This window comes from Myripristis murdjan, chromosome 3, assembly GCF_902150065.1.
Source record: "Myripristis murdjan chromosome 3, fMyrMur1.1, whole genome shotgun sequence".
Classification (NCBI taxonomy): Eukaryota; Metazoa; Chordata; class Actinopteri; order Holocentriformes; family Holocentridae; genus Myripristis; species Myripristis murdjan.
Window position 1 is genome coordinate 46,628,987 of NC_043982.1, and position 9,188 is coordinate 46,638,174.

The window sequence follows — 9,188 nt, forward strand, 5'->3', positions numbered from 1 at the left end:
AGGCTTTATTTCACTCTCTTAACACAGTGTCATTTTATTTCTTTTTTCTGATTTTCTTTTTTTTTTTTTTTGCAGTTTTATTTGGCTGATTCATCTGTGTATCAGTGTCTTTGTGATTTAATTTGAAGTCATTTTAAATGTAGGTTCATTCTAAACAGTTTGTATTTTACTTTTTTCTAATTTCCTGGTAATGATTTAGTAATTTGCTGTGATGTTTATCTTCTTGTGACATGTTTATTCATTTCTTTTCCTTTAATAAAAAGTTGAGTTGTCTTTCACTGAAACATCGTCAGAGAGTTTCCAAATGTTAGAGCTGTAGAGATGCTTGAAGCTTTTTTAAAATGTTTTTTATTTATCGAATCACTCCTCTGATTCCGTGTGAACAAAACGACTCTGATCCAATCACAGGACGAGTCCTCCAGTTTCCATGGAGACGATAAACCAAAGTGGACCCTGAGGGAGCGTCGGCTGCTCCTCGTCTCTCAGGCTCAGCCACTCATCAATAATAAAGTTTTCACAGCATCAAACCGCCGTGTGTAACAGTGTGGAACCTGCAGCTGCTCACACACACACACACACACACACACACACACACACACTGGAGCCGCCACAGGAAGTGAAAGCTGCAGGCCTGCTCAGAGAGGAGCAGAGGAACACGATGAGCAGATCATGAGAGAAAACAGAGAGGGAAGGAGGTCTGCCGTCTAAAATGCTGCTGAGGGGCGTTCAGGTTCCCTCAGACCAAACTCCAGCTGCAGGTCAGCAGGAAACACACACAGAGCCGGGCCTGAGGATTGGCTGGCTGCCTGCAGCACCGTCCAATCAGAGGGCACCCAGAGGGCCGTGGGAGGGGCACGCCAAAGGAAAAACCAAACGAACTGTTGGAGGAGCTGCTCTCTGTTCAGTGACTGATTTTCATTTCATGCTTCATCACTTCCTGCTCTGCTGCACACAGCTGCTGTTTTTGTGTCTCAGCAACAGATACACACACACACACACACACACACACTCACAGCTGGACTGTCCTCACACACATGAGTAGTGTTAGTTTTAGCAGAGATGTTGGAGTCCAGTATGAGGGCAGCGTGTGTGACGGAGCCGCCGCTCCACCGCAGGACGCCGTGTCACGTAGTGTCACGCCGTGTCACGCCGTGTCACATCACGCCGTTAGGGTCAGGAAACACTAGCTAACATTCAGAAACAAGCTAAAAACAAACGGTGGCTTTGCTTGGACTTGGGTTTGAACCTGAGTTGCTGCTCTGTCGCCCCCCGTAGGCCTCGTCATGTCACTGCAGCTTCATGAAACCCTGCAGGGCTGAGTGTGACGCTGACACGCTGCCCGGGGCGGAGCGGCTCTGTCACACTCTGCCTTCAGCCGCCCCGCCCCGACTGCCCCATCCCTAACACTAACCCTTAACTGTAACCCTTAACCTTAACCCTTAACTGTAACCTTTAACCATAACCCTAACCCTTAACTGTAACCCTTAACCCTTAACCCTTAACTGTAACCCTTAACCTTAACCCTTAACTGTAACCCTTAACCTTTAACTTTAACCTTTAACTTTAACCCTTAACCCTTAACCCTAACCCTAACCCTAACCCTAACCCTTAACTTTGACATTTGAGCTTCCCCCCCCTCTTCCCCATTGTCCTCCTTTCTCATCTAATGTAAAGGGCACTGCACACGCTGGCTGACCTGAAGTTCTCCTGATCCTGTAACCCTGTATTTTTGTCTTTTTGTGTCTCTTGGACGGAATGTAACTTAAACTAATATAATTTCGTTATACAATTTGTACAATGACAATAAAGTCCTATCTATCTATCTATCTATCTATCTATCCTAACCGTTAACCCTTAACTGTAACCCTTAACCCTAACCCTAACCGCAGATAGGGGAGGAGGGGGGATCCAGTGGATCACTCCCCTCCCCTCCACCTCCCCTCCCCTCACTGTGATCACCTGCAGTCTGTCCTGGGCCTGGACCTGCAGCTGATTTGGGCTCAGTGAGTTCACTTCAGGTTAACCCTGCATGTACATGCTGTACTACATGTACATGTACATGTAGTACTACATGTACATATGCTACATGTGTAAGATACAGTAAGTACTGAGCACTTTGAAGTATGCATACTTATGTTTTATTTGCTCCTCGTTCTTTTTGCTGCATCTGAAATCATAATGAGGCTGACATCACACCATAACCACAAACTTCATAAACACTTTCTTTTACTGAACACACAAATGTTACTGCAGTCAGATCTACTCGTGCCGTCATGGTGGGGAAGTCAGATTATAATCCCACTAATTTACACATTGACACAGTCGGCAATTTTTTCCCAGCATTCCTTGCAGCTGTTGATAGCTGCAACTGTGTTGCTTTTTGCCTGGATTATTGATATATGTTCCTCGTATTTATTTCAGATTATTGTCTGCTCCTCCGTCGTAAAGTTTGCGGCTTGGGTGGATTTTTCCTTGTCTGTGATTGGTCGTCTGCAGCAAACTCCGCCCTTTTTCTGTGAGCGCACACAGATCTAGATTGGAAAGCCTGGGCTCAGTTAGCGAGCTGAAGCTTCATGGGACTGAACATCAGGAGTGTGGATGTCTGGTTAGGTGAAGCCAGATAAGTAAGAGAGAGCCTGGGATGATAATCCAGCTGCAGGTTCAGGCCTCAGGTGAGCTGACAGTCTGCTGCCTGAGCCGCTCAGCTGCTTCACACCTTCTGTCTTCTATCATTTCATCATCTGAGTGATCCTTCTCTCCTTCCCTCTCCTTTCGCAAAAGCATTTGTAACAACTGGTTGCTATGATAGAACCAGTTATTGAAATAAAGTAAATAAAATTATAATCTAAATGTGGAAATTTATCAGAAGACTTAGTTCGCTCGGGAGAAATGGGTGCGAGTAAAAAAAAATAAAAATAAACAAACAAGAGATTATTTTAAAAGTAAATAATTAATGCAATTTATTTTTCTCAACTTATTTTTTTCTTTTTTCTGATTTCTTCCTATCAAACTGACATACAACAACAAAACCACCTAACCTAACCAAAATAAATAAATATAAAAGATGAATAAATAACCCTTTTTCCCTCTTTCCGCCTGTCAGGTAAGTATCTAATTGATTGAATATCAATTTAGGTCTAATATTAAATGTTTAATCTATTTATATTTGATTAAAATATTTTATTACTACTATTTATGTTATTATTAAACTATTTATTCCTATTTACTATATTTAAAGTCTATTTTGCGCTTGCTCACTCGTTCGCTCAGTTGCTCGCTCACTCCTGGCCTTGAAAGCACAACAGCCAGTACAAATAATCACTAATATGCTAAATGCTGTTTCTAAATTCTCTAAATTCTCTTATTATCATACGATTAATATTATTTATATTATTAGTATTTAAATAAACAAGACAGAAAAAGAAAAAAAATATACATATATATATATATATATACACTATACTATTACAATCGTCATTCATATTGTCAGTTAAAACAATTTTTTTTTTTTTTTTAAACCCACACAAACCAGCTAAAAACAATTCTAAATTCTATTTCAGTTAACACCAATACAAACGGCCAACTACCTCTTGAAGCTCATGGAGAGAATGCCAAGAGTGTGCAAAGCAGTAATCAGAGCAAAGGGTGGCTATTTTGAAGAAACTAGAATATAAAACATGTTTTCAGTTATTTCACCTTTTTTTTGTTAAGTACATAACTCCACATGTGTTCATTCATAGTTTTGATGCCTTCAGTGAGAATCTACAATGTAAATAGTCATGAAAATAAAGAAAACACATTGAATGAGAAGGTGTGTCCAAACTTTTGGCCTGTACTGTATATATATATATATATATATATATATATATATATATATATATATATATATATATATATATATATATATATATATACATATACACTACTCACAAAAAGTTAGGGATATTGGGCTTTCGGGTGAAATTTCAGGATGAACCTAAAATGCATTATAACCTTTACAGGTGAACTTAATGTGACCTTCTGTAAACTTTTGAATGCACATGTCCAACTGTTCAATGTTTCAGTACTTTTTGCACAAGTTGCTGTTCTCTAACAAGGAGTTTAACGGCAAAATTCACATCAGGTGTTTGATGCTCCAGCTCATCGAGGTCGTATCATTAGGGAACGGCTGCTGGAGACTGGGATACCTCAGATGGAGTGGCCTGCACTTTCTCCAGACCTGAATCCCATAGAAAACCTATGGGATCAGCTGAGTCGCCGTGTAGAGGCTCGGAGCTCTGTACCCCAGAACCTCAATGTCCTGAGGGCCGCCCTTCAAGAAGAGTGGGATGCCATGCCTCAGCAGACAATAAGTCGACTTGTGAACAGCAGGAGACGTCGTTGTCAAGCTGTAATTGATGCTCAAGGGCACATGACAAGCTATTGACACTGACATTTTTTGTTGTGGTATACCCACCACTGTTGTTGGCTTTTGTTTCAAGAAATTGTTTGAGATGAGGAAATCACCAGTGCATGCTTCTACTTAAATGCCCTACTTTCATGATATAATATCACTGTAGCGTGAACTTTTTATATTTTCCATAAATTTCACCCAAAAGCCAAATATCCCTAACTTTTTGTGAGTAGTGTATATATATATATTTATATGGGACAGTTGTCATGGTTACTGTTCTAATATTTTTAGTTCTCAAATTAATTATTACTTATAAATTTAACCCATATCCTAAATATATATATTTTGTTTTAATTTCATATTTATTTAATGTTTATTGCATTTAATGCCTCTAGTAACCAGGGGTTACACATTAGTCCAAAATGTGCTATAATACATGTGCTACGTACATACAAAGTTCATTGTTATTACTGTTATTGTTGTTGTTGTTGTTGTTGTTGTTGTTATTGTTTATCATGACATCACTGTGACATCACCACTCCTCTTCAGACAGACAGAAAAAAGATGTTTTTCTTCCAGCTGCTCATGTTTCTGTTTTCACTTTGTCTTTAATTATACAAAGATTCATTTCACTTCTCCCGTCTCTCTCTCTGTCTGTCTCTCTCTCTCTCTCTGTCTGTCTCTCTCTCTCTCTCTGTCTGTCTCTCTCTCTCTCTCTCTCTCTCTCTCTCTCTCTCTGACTGTCTGTCTCTCTCTGTCTCTCTCTCTCTCTCTGTCTGTCTCTCCTCCAGTGAAGGTCTGAAGTGGCGGTTGGTGTTTCTGGGTGTTGTTCCTGATAAAATGCCAGTCAGTTTGTTATTTGGTCTTATCTGTGCCAGCTGCCACACACACACACACACACACACACACACACACACACTGTGCAGAGTTTGAATGCTCAGTCTCAGGACAGAGACAGGACCCCTGCAGCTAGCATGCTAACTTGTAGCACAGGACTCTGTCCTCTGATTGGTCCAGGGGCTGTGACATCATGACCAGCAGGGAAAAATGAAGCGTCGCCGGGTGCAGCTGTGCCTTTAAGCCGCTCAAACACTGCGTGTGTGTTTGCTCTGAGCAGTGTGTGTGTGTGTGTGTGTGTGTGTGTGTGTGTGTGTGTGTGTGTGTGTGTGTGTGTGTGTGTGTGTGTTCTGTCAATGTGTAAACTGCTCTGTACCTCAGCAGGAAGCAGTGCGGGCGGCGAGCTGATGCGGTCTGACGCTCCCCGAGGTGAGCTTCATGTTTTCATTTCATTTAATGAATCACATTTTAATTTGTGTGAACGTGTGATCCCCGAGCTTCAACGTTCATGTTTTCATAATTTAATGTTCAAAAGGTGTTTGCTCTTTGTTTGCTGTGTGATGTGTGGCTCCTGAGTGTGTTTCCAACATGAACACAGAGTTTACCTCAGAAACACCATGACAGCACGGGAGGACGGGACACGGCCTGGGCTGTGTTCAGGTACCGTCAGGACAAACAGGCCTGCTGTGTTCAGGTACCGTCAGGACAAACAGGCCTGCTGTGTTCAGGTACCGTCAGGACAAACAGGCCTGCTGTGTTCAGGTACCGTCAGGACAAACAGGCCTGCTGTGTTCAGGTACCGTCAGGACAAACAGGCCTGCTGTGTTCAGGTACCGTCAGGACAAACAGGCCTGCTGTGTTCAGGGGACGTCGGGACAAACAGGCCTGCTGTGTTCAGGTACCGTCAGGACAAACAGGCGTGCTGTGTTCAGGGGACGTCAGGACAAACAGGCCTGCTGTGTTCAGGGGACGTCAGGACAAACAGGCCTGCTGTGTTCAGGGGACGTCAGGACAAACAGGCCTGCTGTGTTCAGGGGACGTCGGGACAAACAGGCCTGCTGTGTTCAGGTACCGTCAGGACAAACAGGCGTGCTGTGTTCAGGGGACGTCAGGACAAACAGGCCTGCTGTGTTCAGGTACCGTCAGGACAAACAGGCCTGCCGTGTTCAGGGGACGTCGGGACAAACAGGCGCGCCGTGTTCAGGGGACGTCGGGACAAACAAGCGTACCGTTTTCAGGGGACGTCGGGACAAACAGGCCTGCTGTGTTCAGGGGACGTCAGGACAAACAGGCCTGCTGTGTTCAGGGGACGTCGGGACAAACGGGCCTGCTGTGTTCAGGCGACGTCGGGACAAACGGGCCTGCTGTGTTCAGGGGACGTCAGGTAAAACGGGCCTGCTGTGTTCAGGGAACGTCAGGACAAACGGGCCTGCTGTGTTCAGGGGACGTCAGGATAAACAGGCCTGCTGTGTTCAGGGAACGTCAGGACAAACGGGCCTGCTGTGTTCAGGGGACGTCAGGACAAACAGGCGTGCTGTGTTCAGGGTGTTCAGGCGAGGTCAGGTCACAAACATAAACACAATGCTAAAAAAATAAATAAATATATGGAAAACAATAACAACCAAAACCATAACTCTAACCTAATCCTAACCTTGATCTTAACCTAACTCTAACCTCAGCCTAATCCTAATCCTAATCTGAACCACTGACTCCATAAATCGTCTTTTTCCAAATGAAGAGTTTTTGTCCCCAGGTGGACGAGCCGTCCCCAGTTACTGGGTCTAACACACACACACACACACACACACACACACACACACACACACACACACACACACACACACAGGGGTCCTCAGCAGGATGAGGAAGTTTGATTAGAAAGTGAAGATCTGAACGCTTTTCTTCACTGAAGCGTAGCATCTAAACAGTTTAACATCTGAAACCTGCAGATTCACTGGATTTCTGTCCAAAATAACTGCAATAAAGGGCGACTGGCAAATTAACCCCAGAAAATCAAAAAACAAAAGCTAAATTGTTACAAGGCGGGGCTGCTGCTCCTGCTCATGACAGGGAGGCTGGGAGCAGCTTTCTGATTGGCTGGTGAAGTGACTGCCCCAGTTTCCCAGAAGCCCTCTGGAGGTGTGATGTCAGGCCGTCTGTGTTGGGCGGGGCCAGATGATCAGGCCTGCAGTCCTGTGATGTCACGAGAGGAGGAGGAGCTTCTTCTGCGACGACAGTTTGGCTCCGGTCCGTCAGACGGAGCGGCTGCAGCTGCAACAGCCTCATTTACATCTGCAAGAAACCACACACACAGAGTCCAAACAGCCCGGGGCTCACACACACACACACACTGTCACACACATACACACAGTGTCACACACACACACACACACACACACACTGTCTCTCTCACACACACACACTGTCTCACACACACACACACACACACACTGTCACACACACACACACACACACACACACACACACACGGTGTCAGACACACACACACACACCTGACCCTCCTGAGGCCCCACAGGAAGAGACTCTGATATGAAAAGATGTTTTGGTTTGAAACTGACCTGAGGCCTGTTCCATCAAGCTGGATTAACATAGTCGGGCTTTCTCTCAGTGATCTGGCTTCTCTTAACCAGACATCCACACTCCAGAGTTTCAGTCCCATGAAGCTTCAGCTCGCTAACTGAACCCAGGCTTTTCCAATCTAGATCTGTGCGCGCTCACATAAAAAGGGCGGCGTTTGCTGCAGATGACCAATCGCAGACAAGGAAAAATCTACCCGAGCCGCATACTTTACAACGACGGAGCAGAGAAAAATCATTAATAAATACGAGGAATATAAATCCATAATCTGCCGACTGTGTCAATGTGTAAATTAGTGCGATTATAATCTGACTTCCCCACCATGACGTCACGAGTAGATCTGACTACAGTAATGTGTGTGTTCAGTAAATGAATGTGTCTCCCACTCAGCCACACACTCCTGCAGAGGAACTGGCCCTCTCTCACAGTGAGGGGCGACCCTCGCTGGACCGCTGCCCTCAGTTTGAGTTTCATCAGAATCATCACTTTGATTCAACTGGTTTTGATATTTCATTTTATAAAGCATCTGACGCCTCGTGTTTATTCTGCTGGTTAAAATATTATTTCACTGTCACTTACAGACTGTAAAACATTTGGCACCAACTCTCATGTGGACTTTTCAGGGCAGCCAGCCTAAATACTAAATATGAGCAAACTAATGGAAACCTAAAGGAGACCAGAGGCTGGCGTGTATTTTATCAAACTTTTATTTAACCCTCTGAATTAAATTCCCCTCATTTATTTTCAAAATATTTTTTAGAAAATCATTACATCAGTCTACAGGATCAATTTTTGGTTGGGCAGTGTAGAGTCATGAGTAAAAAAAATACAAGAAGAATTGTAAAATGTATTCATTTTATAAAAGAAGAAGAAAGGGAAAATGGGCAGGCCATTTTCCCAGAGAGCTGATTGGTCAGTAGGTGGGGCTTTTCTACCTGCTGAGCTCTTATCCTGAACTTAACCTGTTCCGGTCAATAATCAATAATCAATAATCACTGCTACAGGTTTTTGTCTGAAGGATTAACCCTTTGACACCTGAGACAGGCTGCTGGATTTCTGTCAGAAACATACAGGCGGAGCTAACAGGTGCACCAAGTAAACATGTAGGCGGAGCTAACAGGTGCACCAAGTAAACATGTAGGCGGAGCTAACAGGTGTACCAGGTAAACATGCAGGTGGAGCTAACAGGTGCACCAGGTAAACATGCAGGCGGAGCTAACAGGTGCACCAAGTAAACATGTAGGCGGAGCTAACAGGTGTACCAGGTAAACATGCAGGCGGAGCTAACAGGTGCAGCAGGTAAACATGCAGGCGGAGCTAACAGGTGCACCAGGTAAACATGCAGGCGGAGGTAACAGGT